The sequence below is a fragment of the Silene latifolia genome, chromosome 11 (genome assembly GCF_048544455.1).
Source record: "Silene latifolia isolate original U9 population chromosome 11, ASM4854445v1, whole genome shotgun sequence".
Taxonomy (NCBI): Eukaryota; Viridiplantae; Streptophyta; class Magnoliopsida; order Caryophyllales; family Caryophyllaceae; genus Silene; species Silene latifolia.
The window spans coordinates 165,017,995-165,032,551 of record NC_133536.1 but is presented as its reverse complement, the minus strand read 5'-3'; the positions used below and the strand labels follow the sequence as shown (position 1 = coordinate 165,032,551).

General features: G+C 34.9%; 1 non-coding gene across 1 annotated transcript; it reads right to left on the bottom strand.

Annotated features, from left to right (window-relative positions):
- Positions 1-1,131: 1,131 nt before the first annotated feature.
- LOC141615538 (small nucleolar RNA R71) lies at positions 1,132-1,238 on the bottom strand. The gene has a single exon (XR_012529955.1). It is a non-coding gene; the product is annotated as a small nucleolar RNA R71 (small nucleolar RNA).
- Positions 1,239-14,557: the final 13,319 nt, after the last annotated feature.

Sequence of the window (14,557 nt, the reverse complement as noted above, 5' to 3'; positions counted from 1 at the left end):
GCACAGAATTGAATTAGACTAAGCATGTATAGTAGGACGACCTAGTCATGGACGAGAGTTTCTCTAGGACCCGGCCTATGGTTGACACTAATATCGTAAGGTGGGTGTCTCTAAGCCTAAGCAATTGACAATGTTATTAGTACCGAGTTTATCATGATCATATATTTACCTTTGCATGTGTGACCCGAACCCCTTAGACTCCTCTTTATTTATATAATTTACATCGTAGTCTTTGTTAATCATTAAACAAACCAAACCAAACTAAAAACGAAATCGACCTTAATAAAAATCTATCCATAGCAATTCACGACGTAATTCCCGTTTCCTTGTGTTCGACCCCTACTACTACATTAATTTGTGTCTAGGAAAATTATCTTTGCATAGGTACGCGATAAAGCCTATCAAATTTTGGCGCCGTTGCCGGGGAAACAGTTTTATTGCTTATTGAATTGTCGATTTTTATCTTGTTTTTCTTTGTCTTGGGGAACACTTGTTCCTTAAGACCGTTACTTATCATTTTCCTAGAAATTGTTGTCTTATGCCCAGGTCCTCTCGTAGTGGAGAATTGCTTTCACCGGATTCCGAGCCCGAGAAAGCCTTTAGGAGAAGACGACGATTTTGGAAAGAAGTTAAAGAAGCCACTTCTCCCATCCAAGTTGAAAGTGCTAGAAAGTCTTACTTAGACGATCTAGAGGTTCTTGAAGAGGAGGAGGTTTCTTGTTCATCATCTCCACCACCATCACCATCTACTACCAAAAAGATGGTGAAACTTTTCAATCATTCAAAGCCCACCGCGGCCATGCTACCGGCCGATATCACCACTACTCAAATTACCGCGCCGCAATTCGAGATCAAACCGGCTTTCATTAGCCTTGTGGAGAGAAAGCAATTTGGAGGAAGTCCTTTGGAGGATCCCAATTTGCATGTGCAAAATTTTTGTGACTATTGCTCCATGATCCGTCAAACGGGTGTCACCCAAGCCCAAATAAGGGTAAACTTTTCCCTTTCTCTTTGAAGGACAAGGCCAAGCTTTGGATCAATAGCCTTGACCGCACCGCCTTGGAAATCACCAATTGGGAGACATTAGCTCTTGCTTTCTATCAAAAGTTTTTTCCACCGGAGAAAACTCAAACTTTGAGGAGCCAAATCACCGGATTCCGTCAACAAGCTCTTGAGAGCTTATATGAAGCTTGGGAGAGGTACAAAGAACTTCAAAGGCAATGCCCACATCATGGGCTAGATGATTGGTTTCTAGCAATAACATTCTACAATGGATGTTGTGCCGAGTCGCGAAGGATTCTTGATTCCGCCAACAATGGGCGGTTTGATCAAATTGACACCGATATTGCTCATGCCACAATCGAATCTATGGCGGTCCATGATGCCCAATATGTCAATTCCCGAGTTGTGCCACCCAAAGGTAAAGAAGAATCCTCTAACAACTCCGTTTTGCTAGCTCAAATTGCCTTGCTCCAACAACAATTGGCGGAAAAAGATGCAAAAGATTCCCTCCAACAACTTAATGTCGTGTCTTCAACAAGCCAAATCATCGTTTGTGATGGATGTGGAGGTGCGGGTCATTATGCCGCTCATTGTCGAGCCCCCATTGAAGAGGTAAATGCTTTTCAAGATTTTAGACAAAGTTCATATCCACCGGGTACATTTTCCAACACTTATAACCCGAATTCAAAATTCCATCCGAACTTGTCTTACACTAGCAATAATGTGCTAAACCCGCAACCCCCACCACAACAAAATGCCTATGTTCCTCAACAACAAAAGTATATCCCTCCACCGGGTTATCAAAATCAACAAAGGCCCCCACAAAACAATTACCAACAAAATCCACCACAAAATAGCCAACAAAACAATCAAGGAGGTGGTAAGCTTAAGGGCATGATAGTCCAAATGCAAAGGGAGTTGTTGGCTCAAATTCAAAATAACGATCAAGCTCATAGTGCCGCGGTCAAGATGTTGGAACAACAAGTGGCTCAACTAGCCGCTTCTAATTCTCAAAGGAAGAATGGTCAACTACCTCCCCAAGGTGAGCAACCACATGAAACCGCTAATTCTATTTCCTTGAGAAGTGGTTCAAGCTATGATGGGCCATCCATGACTTTGGATGATGAGGTGGTTGTCAAAAAGGCTAAGCTTGGGGGAAATGACAAAAAGAAGGCTAGTGAAGAGCCTATTGTTAAAGATCGTGTGCCATTTCCTCATCGATTGTTGATGCTAAAGAGGAAGAGCAAGCTTGATGCCAAAGATGTTGGGTCTCCAATGCCAAAAGAAAGTGTTGAGGTGGTTATTGAAGAAATCTCTCCTAATGCTAAGGAGAGTGATGCCGTTCCAACAAAGGTGAGTGTTCCCAATGAGGATGAGAAAGTGAAAGATGTGGAGGATGCTCCTCCCAAGGAAATTGTTCAAATACCATTTCCCCATCGTCTAGCAAAGCAAAAGGAAGAAGGTAAGTTTGGTAAGTTCATGGAAATGTGTAAGAATTTACAAGTCACCGTCCCATTTTTAGAATTGCTTACCCAAGTCCCCTCCTACGCAAAGTTTATGAAGGAAATTCTCTCAAAGAAGCGATCCTTCAATGAGGTTGAGACCATTGCTTTCACCGGAGAGTGTAGTGCACTCTTACAAAATAAGTCTCCCCCGAAACTTAAGGACCCCGGTAGCTATTCTATTCCTTGCACTATAGGCACATATACCATTGATAAGGCCCTTTGCGACCTAGGTGCTAGTGTGAGTGTCATGGCTACTCTCTTTATGAAAAACTTAACATGGGTGCTTTAAAATGCACAAGTACAACATTGCAAATGGCGGACCGTTCTTTAAAGCGACATTTAGGTGTCTTAGTAGACGTACCCGTCAAAGTTGGCAAGTTTTTCATACCCGTTGACTTCCTCATACTTGACATGGCCGAGGATTCACAAACCCCAATTATATTGGGTAGGCCATTTTTACGCACCGCCGGTGCGTTAATTGATGTGAAAAATGGGAAGTTGACGTTGGAAGTAGGTGATGATCGGGTTTCTTTTAACAAAAACAACACCATTAGAAGCCCAATGTTACAAGAGTCTTGTTATTTATTTAGCACTGTGGACTATTCTTATGTCTCTACTACGCTTGAATCCTTACTAATGGATCCGTTGGAGGACGATATGGGTGTTGTTTGTTTGGTAGGTGACGATGCTAAGGGCACTAATGCTAAGAGTGTCAAAAAGAAGAAAGGGAAATTTTATTTGAAAAATTTCAAATGGTTGCGGAATGCTAAAGGAGCTATGACATGGAGTTTGATTGGTGGCAAGCGCAAGAACAAAACTTGAATCAATTAGCTTCTTACGTCGTGCGGGACGTTAAACCAGCGCTTCTTGGGAGGCAACCCAAGCTTTTTATTGCTTTTATTTATTTTTGTTTTTAATTTCTTGCAATTTATTGTTTTTTCGTAGATTAGTAAGAAAATGTTCGACTTGACGATGTTTCTTTTTTGTGATTTTTAGGTGAAAAGGAAGAAAGAAGGTTTATAAGTGAATATAGCACGCTTCCCCATACAACAACCCCGTTCGGGGACGTGGTTTTCGAGAAACAAGAAGGGAATTAAATCAATGCGAAAAAGGGTCAAAACCTGAAGAGGAGGTCAACCCCGATCGGGGTTGGTGGCCCCGATCGGGGTCGTGGTTCTGTGTCTTCCTGGCCTTTGCTTTATACGGGTAAAAAAAAAAAAAAAGATAGATTTCCTTCTATCATTCAAGCATACCCGACGGTACTCATTTCTTTCTTTCTCTCTCGTTTCTTCAACGTTTCTCTTCACCTAAATCACAAGGAAACATCGTCCCCCAAATTCATGCTAGCTTGGGGGAGATTATCAAGTCGAGTAAGTTTTTAGTTGCTTTGCATATTAGTTTAGATCTTGCAACCCATTAGACATAACCTCTAGTCCTTGCTTTGTGCATTGAGCCATTTTTATGGGTTGATTGGGTGATTTGGATAGTTGGCACATTGAGGAAAATGTGATGTTTAGCTTGGTGGTGGGGGGGGGGGGGGGGGGGATTGCATTTGCATATAGTGTAGTTTGCATGTAGTGTAGAAATTTTGAAAATTTTTGAGAGAAATTTTTGCTTTGTGCTTGCTTGTTGCCTACTTTCCTCTTTGCTTATCCTAATAATGGCCTCTTGCTAATGATTTATTCTTTCAATTTGGGATATTAGCTACATGGGGATGTCTTGACATAGTAGGTGGGAGATGAAGAATGAACCGAATAGGCTTGATCTTGACTTGCGGCAAGCTACAAATTGGTAAGGTAGAGCCTCTTTTGACCGATGCATCCATATCCGGTATCTCTTAGGTGAGTGTAGGTGTCTCCTTATGATGTGTGTTTCATCAATACGCACAAGTATGGTCTTCATGTCATCTCTTGGTAAGCATGCATTCATTTGTTATAGCATTTTGGAGCCATTTACATGATTTAATTGCCTTCTTGACCCCTTTCACAAACAATTTTTCCTAGCTACATTATAACTTGCCTACCTTGTTGAGCTAGTAGCTTGTTTGGTCTTGTTTGGGTGCTCAATTGGGATTTGTTTCAAAGTTTGAATATCATGTGAGCTTGGTCTTAATGCTCTTGAAAAAGAAATGAGAAACGAGAAAAAAATGAAAGAGAAAAAAGTGAAAAAGAAAAATGATGAAAAAAATGAGAAAAGAAAGAAGAAAGAAATGAAAAAGCATGAAAGTGAAATGAAGAAGAAGTATGCATTGAAAAAAAAGAGAAGAAGAAAAGATGTGAGAAATTCTCAAGCTTTATTCATACATTTTGGAGAGTTTTCTTATGATTTGAATTACAAAATTGGGTTAGAATTAGGATTGAGCATCCTTACATTTGGTTATTGCTAGCTTGACATTAGCTCCACAATCCATAATTCATTTGTTCCCCCTTCTTACCCATTACATATTGCCTTCTTCCTACCCATTTGGCTTCTTTATCATGCTTGCATTTGATTGTTTTGGCTTACTAGTTTTGATTGATTACCATATTAGATTGCGGGCACATTTTATAAGTCGAGGATAGTTGAGTGTTTATTCACAAAATTGTCCTTTCACATAAAAAGAGATGAGTGCCCCGTAAGAGTCCAAAAGTCAAAAGATCACGCAAGAGCTTAAAGGTTCATTCAAAGTTTTCTATGCTACGCCGTCGTGTAAATCTCATCCATGTCTTGCTTTATTCCTTGCCCATGTTGTTTCGGGTTTTTAAATCATTATGCTTAGCTTGTTTGGATATTGCAATTGATGGGATTTGGTTTCTTGCTTGGGGACAAGCAAGGGTTTAGCTTGGGGGAGTTTGATAAGTGCATATTTTATATACTTTCATCCCCTATATTAGCTCCATTTTATTTGTTATTTAGCACTTATCATAGTGTCATAAGCTAATATTTGTTGTTCTAGTGTATTTGCTTGTCTTAACATGTTTTTGTAGGAATCTAAGCATTTAGAGGCTTTTTCCTATCATTTTATACACTAAGTTCACTAAGCTAAACAAGACCAAGTGTTGGACTAAGCATGGAGCATTGGGTTGTGTTTTGCCTGGAGAAATTGATGGATTATTATGTATAATGCAAATGTTGACAACAACCAAAGTCAAGGCCCAATGATCAAATCCAAGTCAAGGTGGAAAGCATAAGATTCCAACATGCTTAGGATGCTTTTTGGGAGCTCTAAAGATCATAGATGAGGCATTTACCCGGGTGATTAAGGAGAATTAAAGTATAAACTTTGGATTCCTCACGCAATTAAGAGAGGAATTAAGAGAAATTACCCAGAAACACACGACCCCGATCGGGGTGGGGTGGCCCCGATCGGGGTTACATGCCCCTTGGTATTTACGTTGCATCCTCCTCTCCTATAAATAGGAGAGGTATTCCTAGGTTTTGGGCATCCAATTTTTACGTCCAAGTTTAGTTTACAATAGCCTTAAGCATTATATTTCTCTCAATAGTTTTCATATTAGTTTACAAATTAGTTAATCTTGTAGTTCTTCAAACATTTGGTTCTAAGTTATTTCAAGCTTTTGGTTATACATTGTTCTTCCATACAAGTTCTCTACTTTTAAGGTATTTCTATTTATAGTTTATATCTCTACATTTCTATTTCAGTTTTTACATAGTTTATAATTAAATAATTTGTTTAGATTACTTTAGTTTAATTCTTCCACATGTTAAATCAATTAGTTTATATAAATCATACAATTATGTTCATCATTTCTCTTAATTTAGTTTGCAATTTACATTTTAGTATGAGTAGCTAAATTTCCTAGTCTAAGGGCTAGGGGAGCCATGCATAAATCAAGTATATAACATGATAAAATAGATTAATAATAATATTGATCATATTGCTTCTATCACATGCTTGTGCCACAATGTTTAATCTTTGTTTAAGGCCCTATTCATTTGATTAAGTTTGTTCATTCGTTCTATAAGTCGAGAGGCACGGAATTGAATTAGACTAAGCATGTATAGTAGGACGACCCAGTCATGGACGAGAGTTTCTCTAGGACCCGGCCTATGGTTGACAGTAATATCGTAAGGTGGGTGTCTCTAAGCCTAAGCAATTGACAATGTTATTAGTACCGAGTTTATCATGATCATATATTTACCTTTGGATGTGTGACCCGAACCCCTTAGACTCCTCTTTATTTATATAATTTACATCGTAGTCTTTGTTAATCATTAAACAAACCAAACCAAACTAAAAACGAAATCGACCTTAATAAAAATCTATCCATAGCAATTCACGACGTAATTCCCGTTTTCTTGTGTTCGACCCCTACTACTACATTAATTTGTGTCTAGGGAAATTATCTTTGCATAGGTACGCGATAAAGCCTATCAATCAATCCTATAATTATTGAATAATTCATCCAATACCTTTAAGTGATTATCTTTACTAAACCATTTATGTATGGATTGACAATTTTCATCGTAGATTTTCACTACGTTATTCTAATCGTTACGGTAATTCTAGACCATAAACTAATTTCACATGTTTAGCAAAAAGCTCATTCAAATCTAAATTTCAATTTGCTCAAACTTCAAGTTGAGGCAATAACTTTTCAAATAAACTCTATAGGAGTTTTGATGTTCCATTTTGGAACTAATCACGATATCTTTCAATCGTATTGTAGAGGTTTATATATTTCATCAAGAGTTTTCAATAACTCAATTGATGATCATTTATAAGAGGCTCCTTCAGGGAGTTATCCTCAAAGGAGTAGATCATAATATATTTCTCTTTTCCAACATTATCCATTCAAAATTATATTATGAAATATGTGCATGCATATGATATAAAACTGAGTTCTAAATAACATATCCTAACAAATATGTAATAATAATAATGTAAATATTAAAACTAATACGCAATGATGAACTTACTCTCTATATGCACATAATGATGACTCAAAATGCAAACTGTACAGTTTTCTTTTCCAATATTCATAATTTGGAATGACATCAGGTCAATAACTGGACATCTAGTCCATGAGCTCATTTATAATCATTGATTATATGTCGACAATCAAAATGAACTTATATAAGATCCCAATTATCAAGTCCATAAAATATTGGGCGCAGATGTATGTAGGTTCCATAAATATATCGATATAATTTCATCTCTTGATAATATCAGTAGTGTTTAATGATACCTGAATCTGAATATGTATGTGGTACCATTATATTCATTTAAGCCATCTATTATCCTTCAGATATCGTGTCATTTCAGGAAGACTTCAAATATAGCAATTATATGTCATACCAACTGCTTGAACTTGCTATTTCACATTTATTCATTGGAATTGTCAATTCTTGACTTTCCTTATACCACACTTCATGTGTATTTCATGTGTACTTGTATTATTCTGGTAAAACATTTTGTTATATCAAATTCAAAAACCTCTACTCAATGAATTTAATGTATAATTAACATTCTCTGAACTTTTATTTCAGTATAGGGATCTTATTTGTTTTTACCAGTTTTTAACTCACATTTTGTTATATCAAATTCAAAAACCATATCCAATTTATAGTCCAAAATTTATCATAACCACCTTAGACATCAATTTCTCATATCATTGATGAAAATTTATATGGGCAGTTTTGTACGATAACAAAATATTACGGAGAGTAACATATAATGCAGTTGGACTTTAAAATGTGCTGAATCACAAATGCCCAATTTAGGAGATTAACGATTTCATATAAAAATTAAAACATGATTTTTAATCACGGGAATTACTCATAAAAATCAATATGTGACTACAAGCCACTCAATATAGTGTCAATCCATACATGAACATTTACGTTCTTTATTCAATATCGAGTAGTGTTTAGATCTCCAACATCATATATACTCATAATAAAATTTCTAACGAGAGAATTCCAGCACTTATCTTTTCTTGAAGATAAACTCAATGTTTTTCAAAACGGGTATAGTAAGAACCCGGATGGCTTTAATTTGTCACATCTGAATCATTTCATGTCAACTTTTTTAGCTTGCCAAAAATACATGGCAATTTTTAATGAGAATTGGATGTATCTCAATAATTTCACTTATCACATGGACACATGCCATAGTTTAGTTGACAATCTTCATCAAGCTAATCTTATAGCAATACTTGTATCAGTAAATCTCAAATTAAAATTTTATATCCGGCCAAACAAATGATGTGACATCTGACATAGAACGCAATAAGTGTCTCATATATGTAAGCAAGACTCGTCAATATTCCAATAGAAAATATATTACTCTTTGAGTATTTTCATATAACCAACAATTATAATCGTCAACGTATACAATGATGACATAAGCATGCTTATCACACCGCATGTTTAAATTTGCTATATATAGCATGATAATACATGTAAGTTGATCACAGTTCAACTTACGAATCAATTATTCCCTTTAAGGATCCGAAATGATTCAATAACTTTCAAATTAGTTGTATTTTCCGACCATTTACTTCACAATATATTATATGTTGGTCACATTATCACTCTTATTTCAAATGTGAAGTAATGTCCGCTTCTGGTAGGAATACCAGTGTTTTAAAATGAACACATAACTCATGAAAATATACGCATCCTCATACTTGACCACTGCTGGTGGTATACTTTCATACTTTTATTATATCAGTAAAGCAATGCCATATTATTCTCGGGGAGTAATAGCCTGTAATCAAATTTATTATGTAATGTGTCTATAAGACTACATTACTTATATGAAACATAAAATTATTTCATCTTCAAAATATGATATCTCATTCACTCAAAGGAATCATTTGAATCGGTTTGATATGATTCTGAATTTTTCAAAATTGTCGCATAATTTGCAGACATCCATATATAAACACCGAGTTCATTCTTAATATTGATACTCAAAATAATACTCACTATATAAAATGTGAGAATTTATAAACACTGTAAACTTCAAGTCACAATTTCAATAGCCGTAAACATTATGAATTCCATGTCATAATTCAGTATATGTAAACACTATGAACTTTGGTCATAGTATGAATATCAAAATTTTAGTTCGTATATCATTTTTTTTCTCATATAAAACTCTTGCATATACGAGTCTCATATTCTCACATGACTTTTCATGAGATATTTTCATTTCTTTCAATGAACTAATTTGGCTCAATAAGGCCACATGATTAAGCTCAATTAAGGTTTTTTTTACTTGGCTCAATAAGGCCACATCATTAGGCTCAATTAAGGCCGCAACATTAGGCTTATCATAACGCCATATTCTCGATCTCTGCTACAGACAGAGTCTTTATGAGATGTCACATTCACTTCAAAGAATGAATCAAATTTTATATCTCATTATACTGTTCAACTTCAGGTGAACAAGAATTAATTCGCAAATAAATTTGCCTTTCATAAAGCGCTTTAAATTGAACAGCGGTTCATATACTCATAGACGTGGACTTCTGGCCACTTACACTTATACAATATGAATATATTATAGTGATGAGACGGTGTTAAATTATTACACACATTTCGAACTTTGAACTTCAGGCCAAAGTCATAATATGGACATATCTCTCATATTTGTAAAATAAATCTTTTAATTAGAAGTCCAGCCCCAAATTTTTATGTGATATGTCTTTCCTCAAAATTTGTTGACCACATATAGAATTTCGACTTTAATAATATACATAAATTATAATTACATATATAAACAATGATTTTAACAATATTCAAGTGATATAATCAAGCTCGAACACAAATAACAATGTCAATCATCATGAAATTAAGACATGTGTAAAAGATATAGGTTGATGTATATAGTTATTATTTTAACCCAAGCACGTAATACTCCCTCCATACCACACCAATGATAACATTGAAAATCTTGGCACTATTCATGGTCGTAGGGAATCTTTGATATTATTCTTAAGGATTTTTTGTGAAACACAACCTTTAAAAAAAAAACTCTTTGCGAAACACTACCTTTAAAAACAAAAATTGTAAAACACAACCTTTAAAAACAAAAAAGTTGCAAAACACTACTTTTAGGCCGAAGTTTGACCAAATTAATAAAAATCTGATGATAACTCGCCATTAAATACGCTATAAGTGCACCAAAAATATCAATTACTCTATCACATGTGAATGTGTGATGTCCAAACTCTTCCTTCAATTTTATTTCACTTAATTAGATCTGAAATCACCTTAAAAAATCTCAAATTTTTACATGTTAGAAACCTTCTTCCTTGATTTTTTTCCGTAAAGTTTTAAGGCAGCAGGAATGCCATAACGACATTTAAGATGCGATGTTGGCGAAGATTTTGAACTGTCACTGAACATTGTGAAAAAAAAAAAAAAAGAGAAGGCTATTTAGAAAAAAAATTGAGACAGGAAAGTGGTGAAGTGGAGACAGTGAGATAAAGAGGGAGGGAGCTTTTACCGGGGGGGGAATTAAGAAAGAGGGGATTAATTGGAGGGAAAAAAAAAAAAAAAAAAACATAAAAAGTCAAATAAACATAGCATGTGCGAGCGAGCTATTATGACATCGGAAATGAATAAAGCTGACGGAATCCGTCCAAAAAGTAGTGTCTCGCAACTTTTTGGTTTTTTAAGGTTGTGTTTTACAATTTTTGTTTTTAAAGGTAATGTTTCACAAAAAGTTTTTTTAAAAGGTTGTGTTTCACAAAAAATCCTATTCTTAATCTATAGGACAAAATATAGTCATGTGAGATCTTGTTTGATTTATCGTCATGAATGCTATAAGAAAATCAAATTTTTATAATTTTTAATAATGTGTAACTAAAGATATTCACGTTGCAAAACGTGTCTCGACAAGTGTGAAAAAGTCAATGTTAACATTGGTGTGGTATGGATGAAGTATTAGATATGATTCGTGGACTTGAATTATTTAGGTTTAGAAATATCGAAATACAAACCCCCATGGATAGAAAAAGGGCTAAATAGGAACGTCGTACCAAACTACCAATTATGTCCACCAAACCCAATAATAATATCCACTATTAGCACCCAAAAAAAAAAACACTATCCATGATTGTTCATAATAGTAAAATAATTATTAAAGCATGCATATCAATATATATGAATAGATGAAACAATTCATAATTAACGATGCAATTGTCAAAATATGGATGAAAAATTATCTACGTATGTAGTTGTGAGATACCAAACACGCTATAACATTTATCAACAATAAGGTAGAAACGAAACAAAAATTCTTGTCTCTTGATAACCCGATTTCAATTTGCAAAGATAAATTGTATACGAGAACATACCTTGTTAATGAAATACGCATCACAATTAATTGAGACTTTCCAACAATAAAACAGTATCATCCTTAATTAGCGGAAATAAAATAATTAGATATGATATGAACCCCCTCAAGACAATTAATTCCCTTGCGCTCAGTTGCTTAAGACTCGTGCTAATAACGTGTTGTGAAATAAAGAGAGGAGAAAATGATAGAGAGAAGTTAGAGAGAGACAGAACTGTATCTTATTCTATTATGAGGGGGTATATATATACGCATACAATGAGGTAGGGTTTTCATAAGATAATACACTCTAAAATATTTTAAGATATGGACATCCATATAATACTATAATATAATATTTCATAACAGTACAAGAAACAAAGTGGATTATTATCGGAAGATTATCCAAACGTTTGATTGTTGTTATGTATTTTTTCTATGAATCTATTAGTAATTGGCTTTGTTTCGCAAACGGTTGAAGTAGATGGCTTTAGCGGAATATGAGTGTGAGATTTTAGTAGTAGGTTTAACTATCATATAAATTAGCAGAATTTAAAAAACGTGTTTGGTAATTAGGATATTATATGTCAAATCTACCACTTTCATGTAAGGATGGCAATGGGTAGGGTCTGGGTCGGGTCCACCCAGACCCAAACCCGGACCCGGACCCGAGATTTTCCCTTTGGACCCGTACCTGACCCAGACCCGCAAGGGTCTAAAATTTGAGGATCCATACCCGGACCCTATGGGTAAGGGTCGGGTCTGGGTCTACCCGCGGATCCGACTTTCAGCCACTTTAATAACAGGATTAACACCTATGGGGTCTATAATATTAAAAAAAAATTCATACTACTTTAACATTATGAGTTTATTAATAATCTCTATTGTACACTACCAAATCCAATATACATACAAAGAGATTTAGAAAGACAAAGAAGATCTAAATTAATTTTACCTCCAAATACATGTGAAAGAATCAAACTCGGAACCCAAAAATCAATATCGTACTTGATAGCCGTCTCCATCTAACCGTCGCTGGCTGCCGTTAATGGTGGTTGTCGGTCGCCGCCAATTAGAGAGGTGGTTGTCAGTCGTGTATCAGTGTTGTGGTGGTGGTTTCCTTGTGTCAGTGGTGGAGTGTTGGTATTGTCAGAAGAGTTTGGTTGGGTTTTATCACTTTATGGGATGAGGGAAGAGAAAGAGACTTTAGTTGGGTTTCTACAGTCTGCCAGTATGAATTCAGAAAAGTTGTGATTTTGATTTGATTTTTTTTAATAAAGGGTCTAAGGGTCGGGTATGGGTCTCATAACTTAGACCCGGACCCAGACCCAAAATATTTACTTAAGACCCATACCCGGCCCATACCCATTGGGTCTGAAAAAATGAGACTCATACCCGACCCATTAGGGTCCGACCCTCAGGGTCTGGGTCGGGTCCCCGACCCACTGCCATCCCTACTTTCATGTATATAAACTCAATATATTAGTAGCATATTCAAAAACTAGTTGAAAAGCCCGTGCGATGCACGGGGCTCTCATTAGGGTCATCTGTATAAATATATTCTATAGTTGATAAAAAAAATTCAATTATGTTTAAATCATTGATAAACAAAAGTTCGTGGTTAGTATAGTTGATCAATGAACTATTAGTGCTTTTGCATAGGAGTTTTGTCATTTAGTAGTTATCAATTCAGTTGTAAAACATAAAGTAACATGGTAAGAGTATATAATTAGTTTTTCCATTATTATTATAGGTATCACTGGTTTTAATTAAATACAAAACATTATCTCCATAAATATAGTACAGCTCACCAAATGAATCGCCCTTAATAACTGAGACATACCTTTATGAATTTTGCAAATTATTTTAACCTATAACAACTACGTAAAACTAAATGGTTTTACGTAAAGCAACAAGTATCATAATTATCTATGTTTAGTGTGTTTAGAGCAATGTTAGATCTCCTATAGCAAAAGTTTTCCTCGATTATCTACAATTAATTAAGAGAGTGTTTTGCTCTTTATATACCTTCTCGTAAAATCAAATCCATACTAAATTCCAATAAAATTAGTAGTCTCTAAACAACAGTACAAAAATATATGTGATTCTGTTACATAGAATGCATGAGACTCCCATTAGGATCATCTTTAACAATATGCATATTGAATGTTCTAAGAATTTGTTGAACAACAAATTGCAAACATCGGTTTACATTGTCATGCTTTGATAGTAGAAGTCAATTAAGTTGATAAAAAAATGTCCAACAATCTTGAAAATCGGAACATAAAAAACTTTTGGGTTGATTATTGATGGATCATCAGTCCCTTTAACTTAAAATAAAGCTACTCCTTTTGGTATTAATTATATCAGTTGTATAGAATCCGAAGATACAGTTGTATAATGTAATTACCTATTTTTATAGTTGTATGCACCACCGATTTTAGTTAATTTAAAACGCCATTCCCAAAAATGTGGTTTAATTCTATAAAATGAACACATGATAACTGAGGCCGATTTTATAAGATTCTCAAATTAGATTAACTTACAACATTTACGAATATTCCATTTTGTAAGCATACGACCGTGTAAATGTTGAATGGTGGTACGAAAAACAACATGTATCTCAATTATATATGTAGCCTGTTTGGAGGATTTTTGTTAGATCTCTAAACAATAAAAATTTGTTTTTGACTATTAACCATTAAGGCTGGTTGTTCCCTATGAACTTCATGTAAAATATGTAATACGAAATTTAATTTTT